General features: G+C 43.1%; 1 protein-coding gene and 1 pseudogene across 1 annotated transcript in view; one reads left to right on the top strand and one right to left on the bottom strand.

Annotated features, from left to right (window-relative positions):
* Grk5 (G protein-coupled receptor kinase 5) overlaps positions 1-13,419 on the top strand; it is a 194,532-nt gene that overhangs the window by 68,974 nt on the left and 112,139 nt on the right. The gene's annotated exons all lie outside the window — the stretch shown is intronic.
* On the bottom strand, positions 615-1,212 carry LOC110285686 (UPF0462 protein C4orf33 homolog; annotated as a pseudogene).

Below are 13,419 nucleotides of genomic sequence, written 5' to 3'. Positions count from 1 at the left end.
ATTATTATTTTGTGTGTGTGTGTGTGTGAGACAAGGGTACTGATTTATTATATTGGGAACAATCTTCACCCAGGATTGTTTGACACTTCAAAAATCAAATGAAGGTTTCTGACATCTTTTTTTGGCAACATTAAGAAAATATCATTTATCTATACGTAAAATTATCAACTCCATTTCCTTAATTCAAGACTATTTCATTTCTTCTTACCCAGTAAAAATATCTAGTTAGATAACTCCTCTATCTTGATGCCTTAGCAGATATAGATGGTCTCATCAACTAAAATAGAGTATTGTTTTGTACTGATTTCAAGTGTGGAGAGGAATTAAGTAAAAATTATTTTATGCTACACAGAGTTTCTTTTCTTTTTTTTTTTTTTGGTTTTTTCGAGACAGGGTTTCTCTGTATAGCCCTGGGTGTCCTGGAACTCACTTTGTAGACCAGGCTGGCCTCGAACTCAGAAATCCGCCTGCCTCTACCTCCCGAGTACTGGGGTTAAAGGTGTGCGCCACCACCCCCGGCTCTACACAGAGTTTCTATTTCTTTGTTCACCGTATACAATTTACCACAGAGATACTACATTTCAGTGATCTCTGTTAAAATGTTTGTTGTAGAAATGTGTTTATGTAATTTATTAGATTACCACAGGTCTGATTCTGGCTGCTTCCATTCTTCTCCAAGCAGTGTGTTAAAACTGAAAGGCTTGAAATATTCTAGATGATGGAAGTCAGGTTTTTGTCCTTGTTGTAGCTCATGCTGTGGCACAGGGTGAAGTGCCTCATAAACTCTCCTATCATTTGATCCATGGATTGCAAATGAGTTAAATTTTGTCACATTTGGTGGGAAATAACTCCAAGGAATATAAGCTTCATCTTCCCAATTAGTCCCTCCTCTGGACGCTTTGAATGATAGATAATGTAAGCTCTTTTTTCCAAACATTTCTTCTTCCAGCGAGTAAAAGAACTAAATGTTGTCCATTCAGACAAAGTTTGACTTCTAAATACTGCTTAGTTGTATCAGTCAAAGAAAATGATTCCACAACTTCATAATTCCACAGTTCACTGAAAGGCTTTCCTGGTTCTCCGAGAGGGGATGGAGAATCATTGAATAATGACCTCCATCTTCACTCCCTGGTCACACGGATTCAGCCTGACACACACTGGCTCATGTCTCACTGGAAAACCATCCCAAGTGTATTCAATTTTAAAATCCATCGATAGGACACGGACCTGGAAGCCCTTCTTAGTTTGGTGCTAGCTGTGGTCTCTGGTCCATGTCTGAGCAGTGGGCTCCCTCTTAGGCTTTGCCCACTTGCTCCTGCGTTCTAGAGGGAGGAACCAGGAATTCTCAGACAGACACTCGCTGTGCCCCACTGTCCCATTATTATCTGGCTTTAGTCTGTCCTGCAAGATGGTTTGACAGATTGTAAGAACCACGTGAAATTTCTTTCTGAGAGACAAGCCTCTCCCTGCAGCTGGCACTAGGGATCCAGACTTTTCCTTTTCTAGGCTTTTCATGTTCCAGAATAAGATTTTAATCCTTAGGGACCACTGTCTTCATAGTCTGATAGCCAGGGGAGGGGCAAAATGTCTTTTTAGAATATCCTCATACCTCTCAAAGTGGTACCGTTTAGGTTAGGCTTTGCTCTGGAGCCCTCTTCTCACCTAATAGAATTCTCATGGGCAAAAAGTGAGCCCATTGTATAGTGGAAGAAATTAAGTTCTGAAGTCATGTTCAGTGTCCAAGATGATGTCATTGCACAGCATAGCTTCCTTTCTCCGAGGTTTACTTGAACTTTGTCAGCTGTGCAGGGATGTAGTCTTATGTCCCATTTAGCAGATGAGAAAGTAGAAGTCAGAAATACACCCATTTTGTACTCAGATTGTAATTTTTACTTTTATTCTATGTTTCTTCTTCCTCTTCCTATTTCTTTTTGTGTCCACCTCTTCCCCTATGGAATGTAATTCAGGGCCAGGCAAGTGTTCTCTGTTACTGAGTTGTCCCCCAACCCTTGGCTCCTGTCATGATCTGATTAGAAGCTGTGTGTAGTCTGCACACCACCTGTTTCATTGACTGATAAATGCCAAATTTGCCCTAAGGTAGTTGTAAAATCTAGGACCTTGGACCTTGGAAGGTTTGCATTCAACAGAGGCACAGCAATTCGTTCCTACCAAACATACTACATATTCTGTGATGTTTCTCAGCTACTCCATTTTTTCCCTCATTTTTTTGGTATACTGCCCATTCAGCTGTCACATGGGTGTCTGTGGGTCTTATGGGACAGTGTCAGGTGAATCTGTTTCTTTCTGGATCCCACTTCCTTGTTACCAGGAGGGTTTGCTGTCGGTGTTAGATGATAGTGTGTGATGGCTGGGAAGCTGGACAATATGTCTTCTGTCTAGAGGAGCATTCAGTTCCTGAGGGGTGAGTGTGTGTGACACTTAGTAGTAGTCTACAGAGTGCCAACCCAGAAAGGAGTAGTAACTTTATTGTTACATTAAACTTGAAATAGACAAGAGATAGAGGCATGCGTGTGAATCTGTCATGGTCTTATGGTGACAAGAGCATTCTGTTTTCAGAGGCTTGACAACCACCTGCTAATCCCCAGGCTCTGGGAACTGAGTACCCAGTCTTACTATATAGGTAGAGCTGGGAAGCCATTGAGAGTGGAGCTGGAGCCAATGAAAGGAGAGAATAGCTGTTCTCCTTGGTCTTGCTCTTGACCCTTTGCAGGACTGGGAAAGGGCACCTGGGCCTGAGTGTCTGTGTGTAATGCAACAAAAACCCTAGGTTTGAATCCTAGCTTTGCCTTTAGGTACACTTTAGTTTTTTTGTCTTTCTTTTAGTCTCTGTTTCTTTGCAAATTGAGCCCATGCCTGTTTTTAATGGTTGAATCTAGGAGGTGCTCTTAGATTCAAAGCCTGCATACCCCCTTTTCCTACTGGGCTAGAACTTGAGGGACAAACTGGGTTTCAAGGAGGCTCTTGAAAGTGAGGGATGTGGGAGTTGCTCCTTTGGACCTCAGTGGGGAAACTCACCTGTTTTCAGTCTGAGGGACCTATTTCCAGGCTCAGCTTTCTTGACACTCTTATTCTTAGGAAAAGGCCAAGATTGACATGTAGAACACCAAATAGAAGCTGTAGAGGAGCTGGGTCCCCAACCTGTCAAGCACTTAGCGGTCACTTTAGCCTGCAGTGTTAGTTTAGAGGGTTGGGGAGAAGCTCAGAGATGTTTTAGGAATTTGGAGACTATAGGTAGCGGATGGACCAAATGAGACCCTCAGGCTGGATCTTCCCTAAACCTCTGATTTTATAAATAAAATTTTATTTTGGCACATAGCTAGTCCTATTTGTGTATGTTTTGTTTGTTGATTTGTTCTATAGCAGTAGAGGTGAGTCATTTTGACAGAGACTATGTGCTCTATAAACAGATGCCCTTATATAAGGTTTGCCAACCCTAGATTTGGACCATAATCCTCATAAACACAGAACCTGAGGTTAAGGAAATAGTTTACTTGGTATAGTGTTTTCCTATCATACATGAAGCGCTGGGTTTGCTGTCCAACACTGCATTATATGGGCCTGGTGGTACATGCCTGTACCCAGCACTAAGGAAACAGAAGCAGGAGGATCAGAAATTCGAGATTTTCCTTGACTATATAGCAACTTTGAGGCTGGCATGGGCTATATGAGATCCAACTGAGAAGAAGGGGGAGGAAGAAGAAGAGAAGAAGAGGAGGAGGAAGAAGAGAAGAAGGAGGAGGAAAAGAGAGGAGAAGAGTAGAGAAGAGAGAAGAGAGAGGAAGAGGAAGAAGAAGAGAGAAGAGGGAAGAAAGGAGGAGGAAGAAGGAGGAGGAGGAGGAGTAGGAGAAGAAGCCCCTTGTTTATGGGGTTCTAGACTCAGCTCTAGGCTGGGCATAGTGGACTTCAGAGATAAAAGTTGAATAAAGTGGCAGAAAATCTGTCAAAATGATTTGAGCAGAGCTGGACTAAAAATGATTTAAATAATAAGAAATACTAATCATCTCTTATAACACAGTGTGGGGCTGGGTGATCCCAGGACCAGTTTAGCAGTATTGTCCAGGTCTAGGCTGTTCTTTTCTCTCCTCAGCAGTATCTTTAAGGCATTGACTTTTTGTATGTCTCATTCTGTCACATAATAGTGACCAGTTCCAGGTATTACTCGGCTTCCACTTGATGTCCAACTGGAGAAGGGATGCATTCTCTTCTCCTGTTTTTTATGAGGAAGCACCCCAGGAGATCTCCTTTATCTCACTGGCTAAAAACAGATAACACAGTCTATGATCTAGTTGCAAAAGAAAAAGAGTATTGGGCCTTTTCTGATACTATTTCTGGAAGTAGACTGTTTACAAGGATGAAGGCAAATGGACCTTTAGTTTTTGATGTCTGCACAAAGTTCCACAGCAGCCAGAGAAGTTAGGCAGTTTTCTTTCCCATAATTGGTGAGTGGCAGAAGAGCCTCTATTGGAAAGAACCCAGGATGACTGATTCAGGACAGGTCACCAAAGGGACCATGGAAAATCACTGATATTGTAAGCTGATGCAACACAATTCTGTGTCTAGCTGATTCAATGGAGCTTCCCTCACAGACTTGACATCTCAGTGTTTTTCTTGATCCGACTTTCTGTCCCATCCCTCATCCTGTTGGTTCCTTAGAACAACCTTTTGAATTGGCAGCTAGAGTTTCAAGAAGTGAAGACACTGGATGAGTGTGGGTGTAGGGCCACCCCATGATGCTTCTACCTTTTAAGAGGAAAGGCACCTATATTGTGGGCAGTCTCCTGACCTGTAAGAACTAGTATCTACTGGTGTGTTGTGACTATGCTTTCAGCCAAAGTAGTAACAGCAAGACAAATGTAAGTTACCTGTATGGACTGGGTATGGTGCAGCCTTCTACAGGAGACATTTAGCTGGTGCCAGGTGCTTCCAGAGGGACTTGGAAGAGTGTATAAGCCTCATTACTCTAGTGTGTGGTTCATGGTACTTCTGTGGACCTCATGTACGACCTTGTATGTCATTGTTTGTTTTAAAGATTTATTTTATTTTAAAATCATGTGTAGATGTATATCTATTTGTGAGACTGTGTACATGACTGTAGGTGCCTTCTGTTTAGAAGATGTCAGATCCCTTAGAAGCCATAATTACAATCACTGATGAGTCACCTGATGTAGGTGCTGGGAACAGAACTCAGGTCCTGTGCAGGAGAGTTATGTGGTCTTAATACTGAAGCATCTCTCCAGCTCTTAGTGTGTCATTTAAAAAACACAACAAGAAACTTAAATATTTTATTGCTGTGATGTTGTCAGAGAACAGAACTTAACATCTAGAAAGTACCTAGTTAACAACAGGATATTTATTCCATCTGTAGTCATTGACATTGCCCTAACAGTGTTGTGATCTACAGTCAGCTCTGGTGACAGGCCTCCTGGTTGAGCCTACAGGAACATCTCATTCTGACTACATGTCCTCTCCACAGCATTTGAAGGTGATAGGCTGTCTGCATGAAGGCTGCCTATTTTAGGGCCCCCACTGAGGCATCCCCTTACATCTTTAGCATTTTTTTTTACTTCCTCAGATGTTGGCAGACCTGGGTTTAGCTTCTCCTCTTCTATGTAGTGTTGCCGAAGATACATGTAGCTTACATCTATTGAGCACTCACTATATGAACATGCTTGGAGGAATACTGCATCTATCTCATTTAGCCTCTCAGTGCAGCCAAGGATAGTACTGTTGTCTTAGTCATTCACTCATTCTTTCATTCCACAAGTTCCTGGTACATGGTACATGGCAGGCATAATTTCAGAGGGCTGAGTAAGGCAAGGTGTTTTTGTCTGTGGGAGCCAACAGCTAATGGCAGTTAACAAATGTAAAGGGAAACAAAGGGAGAACTGGGTTTATTATCTAGTCCCACCTTGTAAGCAGAGAGAAGAGCCTGTCTTTCCAGTACAACCTTCCACCTCAGGCTAGATCTAGACCACTGTATGAACATCCTTAGCTCTACCTGTGTCTCAGGCTTCCTGAATTTAACATTAATTCACTCCTTCCTCCTCCCTCTCTCGCCCATTTTCCCTCCCTCCCTTCCTTCTTTTCTTCCTATCTTTCTTTCTTGAGTATATTATTGTTCACCACCTTATTTTTTCTAGTATGTATGTATGTATGTATGTATGTATGTATGTATGTATTTTTGAGATAGGGTCTCTTACTGAATGTGAAGCTCTCCATTTTGGCTGGTTAGCAAGCTTCCATGCTTCACCTGTCTCTGCCCCACCAGTGCTGGGATTATGGTGCACACTGCCATGCCTGCCTGCTTTTTACATGGGTGTAGGGATCTGAACTCAGGTCCTCATGCTTGCACAACAAACACTTTACCCACTGAACCATTTCCCTTGATTAAATTGAGCAATTCTAATGCAGCTTGGGTTTTGTTCTCTGAATATTTACTCTTCTTCATTGAGTCTTCACAAATGGCCTGGAGGGTAATCTGGATACCTTCTCCTTAAGTCTCCAAACACTGTTACCCAGAAGAACACTTAGTCCTGCTCCCTCAGAGTGCCTCTGGAAATTGATTTATTACTCTCCTATGGTCCCAGACCTTTGCCTTTTACACCCTGCCCTCCTCCACTTTTTTGTCGGTGGTGGGGTGTGGTAGGCATGTTTGACACAGGGTCTTTCTATTAAATCTGGCTATCCTAGAATTGCTATTAAACCAGGCTGGTCTCAAATTCAACAGAGGTCCACTTACCTCTGCCTCCCAAGTGCTAGGATTAAAGGCATGCATCACCACACCTGGCTCCTTACCACTTCTTGAGCTACAGTGTGTTCATTTGTAACTCTTGTGAAATACTTGCACATGCTGTTCCCTCTGCTTGGCATCCCTCTTGACCTTTTGTGAGCTCAGTTCTATTGTTTCTGCAGTCTGCTGTAGAGGCATTCTGTTACTTTAAATTTCAAGTATCATTCCCTGCAAAGAGATTGTAAATGGGCAAATGTGTATAGGTATGTGCCCAGTCCTATTAAACCTACATGAGAATTGGAGAATATATTTTAAAAATTGAGAGGTAGGACTGAGAAGATGGCTCAGCAGTTAAGAGCACTTGCTACTTTTCCAGAGAACCCTAGTTCATTTCCCAGCACCTATGTTAGTGAGGTGGTTCATAACCTGTTGTAGTTTCGATTCCAGATGCCTCTGGCCTTTGCAGATATCTGCACATGCATCACAGGCATACATCCCCATATGTATATATTCACATATGCATAATTAAAAACAAAATTCTTAAAATAATTTTTAGACTGAGAGAATGTGACTGAGGATGTAGATCAGTTGGTAGAGTGCTTGCCTAGTATGCACAGCTCAGGGTTCAGTCCTCACGGTCTCTATCCCAGGCTTGGCTTTGGCATTTCTATACAATGGAGGATGGCCTTGAACTTCTGATAATCCTCTGGGATTGAAGGTGTGTGCCACCATTCACAGTTTAAGTGGTGCTCCTTGTGCATTTATTTTCCTGGCAGGGGTTTGTGGCTCCTAGGTACAGAGTGGCTTGCAGAATAAGAGAACAAGGAGGGAGCAAGAGCTGGTTGTTTGCTTTTTTCCTCAGATGTCATATAGTGGAATGGATGGGGGAGGGAAGGAGAAATCAGTATCTCCAGTCATAAGGCTCCCATGATACATACCTCCATTGTTTCATGGCATCTTCTCCCTTGCCAGGCCCTGGGGTTATGCTTGGCTCACAGTTCCACCCCAGAACGGCTGACTCATAGCCTTCGTGGATGCAGAGGGTTGAAGGGTGTGGAGTACCTGGAACTCTGGGATACTAGAAAACTCTTGAATTTGGGCTTTATTTTTTTATTATTTTTTGGTGTGATTGAGAGGTAGGTATGGGCAATGGAGGTTGATAGGCCAGGCAGCAGATAAGGCCATGGCACAAGAGAACTGTCATGGGGGAACATGGAGGAGAACACATGTTATGTCATATATATGGACAGGATTTGTTTTATAGAGTCAGGTATAGTGAAATGGAAAGGGTGCCTTATGCTGAGGTACCAGCCATACAATGGGTATAGTATAGAATAAAGTTTATTTAGGGCATGGGAAGGGAAGTTGACAAGGGAGTAGAGACAGAAAAGGACGGGGGGTGGGGGTGGGAGGGAGAGAGGAAAGGAGAAGGAGAAGAGGCAAGGTTGGCCAGGAACACATGGAGAGAGGAGGGAGGAGTGGGGAGAGAGGGAGAAAGGGCCAGGAAGAGAAGAAAGTCAGAGAGAATAAGAGAGCAAGGAGGTGGCACACACCCTCTTATATAGTAAACCAGGCCTACCTGGCTGTTACCAGGTAACTGCTGGGCAGAGCCTAGAAGGAATACTAACATTCTTACATTTTGGTTTAATTTAAAAAAGGAAAAACTAGAAAGATGGGATGGTGAGGCAAGAATAAGGTTGTCTTGATCTTTAGCTACTTCCTGCTGACCTTGGGGTAATGTGTCTCTGGGAAACCTAAGAAAATGGAGATGGGATGTTGATCCAGTGTTAGAAGAGTTGGCTCTTTCCTTGCTGTCTAGGGTCTGTGGAACCATCTGTAGGTAGAAAGAGCAGGTCCAGTAGACACATCTGTGTCTGTGAGAGTAGATTGGAGCATTGTGGGTTGCTTCTCTGGAGCTCTCCTGGATGTAGATTTTGAGTAATGCCTGTACTTGACAAGATGCTGAAATACATACTTATATATTAGAGGTAGAGAATAAAGTTTGGGAGAAAAATTTTTCTTAGGTGTACATTTGAAGGTGTACATTCTTGGTGGTTGGGGTGGGGGAAGTCCCAATCCTAGGGAGCAGGAGAAGAATCCCATGTCAAGAATAGATGACAGGTAGGAACTTAGACTATTGTTGGCAGGTGTATTTATCTGGATGAAGTCTGTTTGGTCCACAAGAGGTAGATCTGAGTGGGTTTCCTGGAGCTTATAAATTTATAAAAGGGATAAATTTGTTAAAAGCATGAACATTCTTTAAGATGAGGTTACAGAAGACAAAAAACTTTCATGGAGCAGAAATAGCAAAAAGGGCTTTTTTTTTTTTTCTGTCTAGGAGACTGCATATAAATAGCATAATGAGAAACAATTTTGCTTGTGTCAGGGTCTCATGTGGCCCAGAGTGACCCCAAACTTGTGATCCTCCTGCACCCTCCTGAGTCCTAGGGTAATAGGCAGCCTCACACCCTGCTTCTTTTTTTTTTTTTTTCTTTGGTTTTTCGAGACAGGGTTTCTCTGTATATCCCTGGCTGTCCTGGAACTCACTTTGTAGACCAGGCTGGCCTCGAACTCAGAAATCCGCCTGCCTCTGCCTCCCGAGTGCTGGGACTAAAGGCGTGCGCCACCACGCCCGGCGAGAAACATTTTTAAGTTTATATTTAAAAGACAATTAAAGGAAACTCAAAATCTCGACCTTGTGAATATGATAGTTGATCATATAGATTTAGCATGAGAAACATCTTTAATGTATAGTTAGAAGGCAACCAAAGGAAACTTACATCTTGAACTATGATAGCAGATAGTACAGATTTAGCATGAGAAGCATTTTAAGTCTATAGTTAAAAGGCAACCAAAGGAAACTTAAATTTGTATTTATGATTAAAAAAGTGGATCATATAGTGAGATGTTTTATTAGAGCTGGGCTAATTTATAAGAATTAGGATTTTAAACTCTTGAAGTCTCAGTATAACCGTGGTATAACAAAAGGGAGGAAATCTGAAGCATTAGGAATGCTAACAGCGCACAGCTTGTTCTTGGTGTAAGAAAACAAATACCCAACAATAATCGGCTCTTTCCCTGAGTACCTGAGTGCACTGAACCTTCTCCATGATTTCTGTTACTCTTACAGTCCTGAGTGGCAAAGTGGATGTTCTCTTATAATTTTGTAGGTGCAGAAACTAAGACTTAAAGAGCTGTTTACTTAAAATCTGCCAGCTAGTAAAAGTCTGAGCTTACCGAAGAAGCAGCACTCACCTAGCAGCAGTGGGCTCTACTCACGTATTGCTTACCTGGGTGTGCAGGGATGCTCATGTCTGTTCTGCTAGAGACACATAGTGCCCTTCAGATGCTCATCCTGAGGTCCTCGAAAATTGTAGAAAGAGCAGTTTCTTTAGAGAGAGAGATGGTTGGCAACTCTCTTTCTCTCTCCCTCTTTTCCCCTTCCCTCCCTTCCTCTACTCTCCCCTCCCTTCCTGTTTCCTCCCTTCTTTCCATCTTTCTCTGTGTTTTTTTTTTTTTTTTTTGTTACCTCTTTTTGAAAAAATCTGGAAGGCTTGATCTAGAGCATGATGGGAACCCTAGCGTTGTTGTGCACCCCTGCCTTCTCCATCAGACATGGTAGAAAGGCTTGCCATTGCCTGGTGCAAGGGGCAGCTCACCATTCTCTACCTGAGCCTTTCAGTGGGGACACAGAAATTGTCTCTGTCTTCCCCTTGTTCTTTCAGTGGGAAGGGGATAGTGAGACTTCTCTACCAAGTTTGAACCAACTGAGAGAACTTTCTAGAGTCCAAGGATAAGCATCATTACTATGTCTTTTTCTTTTTAACAAAGAAGGTGTTAAGTATTTACATTTTTATACCTCATATTGGATGTCCCAACCTCACAGCTACCCACTATTGTCCTTGTGAGTATAGGATGTGGGACACTGGTACTTACTCAGGTAATTGAGGAACAGTGAGAAAAAGTTGCTGATGTGGATCAAGCACTCACCAAGGGAGGACATGAGACACGAGAAGTAGTGGGCTATATTACCAGTGCCTGCCTGACTTCCGTGACATTTCTGGCAGTGTTGGGACAGATCTGAACATCCTAATAATGGAGTGTGTGTGGTTAGAGTGTGTGGTGGTAGTGGTGGAGTAAGTTTGAAGTAGGGATTTGGTTAATTAAAAACATGGATAAACTTGGAATCAGAATATTTAGTTTGTCTCATAGCAGCTCTGAGTCCTCAGTTCTGTCATTTACAAATAGCTTTACTAAATAGGGATGGAATTATAATGGGGATGATGGTGATGATGATAATGGTGATCATTGCAATGAAGATGATGGTGGTAGTGATGATGATGGTGGTGGAGGTGGTATTGGAGGTGGTGTTATTGCTAGTCAAGAGGGATGCTGGTGATAATGGAGGTGGTTATGTCTGGGATAGCTATGATGAAGATGGGGGTGATGTTGACTACCACATTGAGTGGCACTTATATTGTGCCAGGTACTTTGAACTTGAGGTGCTGGTTTTTAACACAACAAATCAAAGTGGTAACAGTTTTTTCTGTGTAAATGCAGGAAAAAACACAGAGTGAGTTAGCAATGCTAGGCTCAGCACAGTGGCGTTGTTTATATTGTAGTTAAGATGCTGTAAGACTGCGGATGTGTAACATCATGACTGCCACCCAAGGATGCATCCTCCAGTGCTAGCTCTGTCATTGGGTAAGAGTTTCCCAAGGGGCCTTCCTCAGCTGTGCATTTCTTCCAAGTTGTGCCAGATACTTTTCTCAGGCTTAGTTGCTGATGCTAAGGAGGCCTGTCTCCTTGTCCCCATGGTGACTGGTAACCAGGCCTTGTGTTGGTTTTGGTTTTTCTAATTTGAGGTTGTGGGATCCCCTGGTTGTGGCTGAGGTTTTTCTGCTCCTGAAACCCCAACTGTGGTGTGGCCATGAGGTGGGGCCTAGAGATGCTGGAACCTGCTACAGACCACAGACCCCACATGCCCTGGGCAGTACACCATGCCTCTTCATGCTCTAGTCTGGAAGTTTTGGGTTCTTCTAGCTGGAAACTGCGGTACCATGGAATTTTTTTGGGTTAGAACTGTGTGTCTTCATCTCACCACATCCAGTTCTGCAGAGGCAAGGACTGCTGGGAGGCCTAGGATGTGCTGAGACTCCTGGTCCCACCACAGCTTCTCCCTGATCACTGAGATCTTCTGTTACAACAGAAGCCCCTAATAAAAGTGCCAATAAAAGAGCAGACTATTAGGCAGACCAATTGGCCTAAAAATAGTCTGTTTTGAGTCTGTTTTGCCTATAGTTCCTCTGACTTCTCTCTCTGCCCACCTCATTCCTGTCTTACCTAGTTTTGTCAGGCTGCTCCATGGCCTGATTCTTCATCTCTCAGACTGTCAAGAATGTAAGTGGAGTGTGAATGACCCAATCTTTTTTTTTTTTAATATTTTTTTATTATGTATTTTCCTCAATTATATTTCCAATGCTATCCCTAAAGTCCCCCATACCCTCCCCCCCCCCACTCCCCTACCCATCCATTCCCACTTTTTGGCCTTGGCTTTCCCCTGTACTGGGGCATATAAAGTTTGCGTGGAATGACCCAATCTTATGTGACCTTGGGCTCTTCCTGAGTCTCTGATCTGGTTCTTCCAGGTACCTAGGGTTGGCTCTGCCGTGTGGTAGGATCAGGGTTAGATAGGAAGCTGCTCTGTGTTTCTAGAACTCTCTACTTCTTTATCCTGCCCATCTCTGGAATTGTATATCTAGCTGGGAAGTCCCCAAACACTCAGACACCAAGACCCAAGATGGTGTTTGTAAATGAGAATGATCCCCTTAAGTTTATGGGTTTGACTAGTTGGTTCCCAGTTGGTGGAGATAGTTGGGAAGAATTAGGAGGTGTGGCCTTGTTAGACATGCAACATTCTCCATGTGCTTTCTCTGCCTCACGCTTGCCGATCAAGATGTGAGCACTCAGCTGTTCTTCACACCTTTGCCCTGCCATCATGAACTTTAATACTCTGAAACTAAGCCTAGTTAAATGCTTGCTTTATAAGCTCCCCTGGTCATGGTGTTTTATCCTAGCAATAGAAAAGTAACTAAGACAAAGGCCATGCCTCCTCAGTATTCCTGCTTGTCCTTGACTAAAGGAGAATGGACTTTAGTTATCCAGAGTTCATGGCTTATACTTACTTAGGAGACTGTGGTGCATGCATGCTTTAGGCCGCCCTTTCTATGAGGGTTTCTTCTAGATACGTTCATCTGGGATAGTAATGGTGTATGGGGTAGATGAATCCTTAGAACTCACCTGAATGTAAAGACCTAAGTAGAGTCTAACCACACACACTTTTCAGGCAGCATTGTAGCATCACTATCTAGGTGTTGGCTGGGAGCAGGTGGGTAATTGGCCTTTTGAGCCTGGAAATACAACAGAGCGACCTATAACACAGCATTAGGGCATGTAAGAACCTCTCAGACCATGGCCAGAGTATATTGAGAATATCTCTGATTTCTACAGCTTTCCTATATGTTATGTAGTTTGCATAATAGAAGGGCTCACCTTGATGAGAATCTATAACAAACTGGTCCCTTGCATAGACATAACATAGACCTTACCAAACCATAGGCCTTTAATCTGTAGGGGGGTGCTTCCAGGAAGTCTAAGGTCTGTGTACA

Source organism: Mus caroli, unplaced genomic scaffold, assembly GCF_978045245.1.
Source record: "Mus caroli unplaced genomic scaffold, Mus_caroli_1 scaffold_20, whole genome shotgun sequence".
In the NCBI taxonomy this organism is placed as follows: domain Eukaryota; kingdom Metazoa; phylum Chordata; class Mammalia; order Rodentia; family Muridae; genus Mus; species Mus caroli.
Note: the sequence above shows the minus strand (reverse complement) of the source record. Positions and strands in the feature narration are given on the sequence as shown.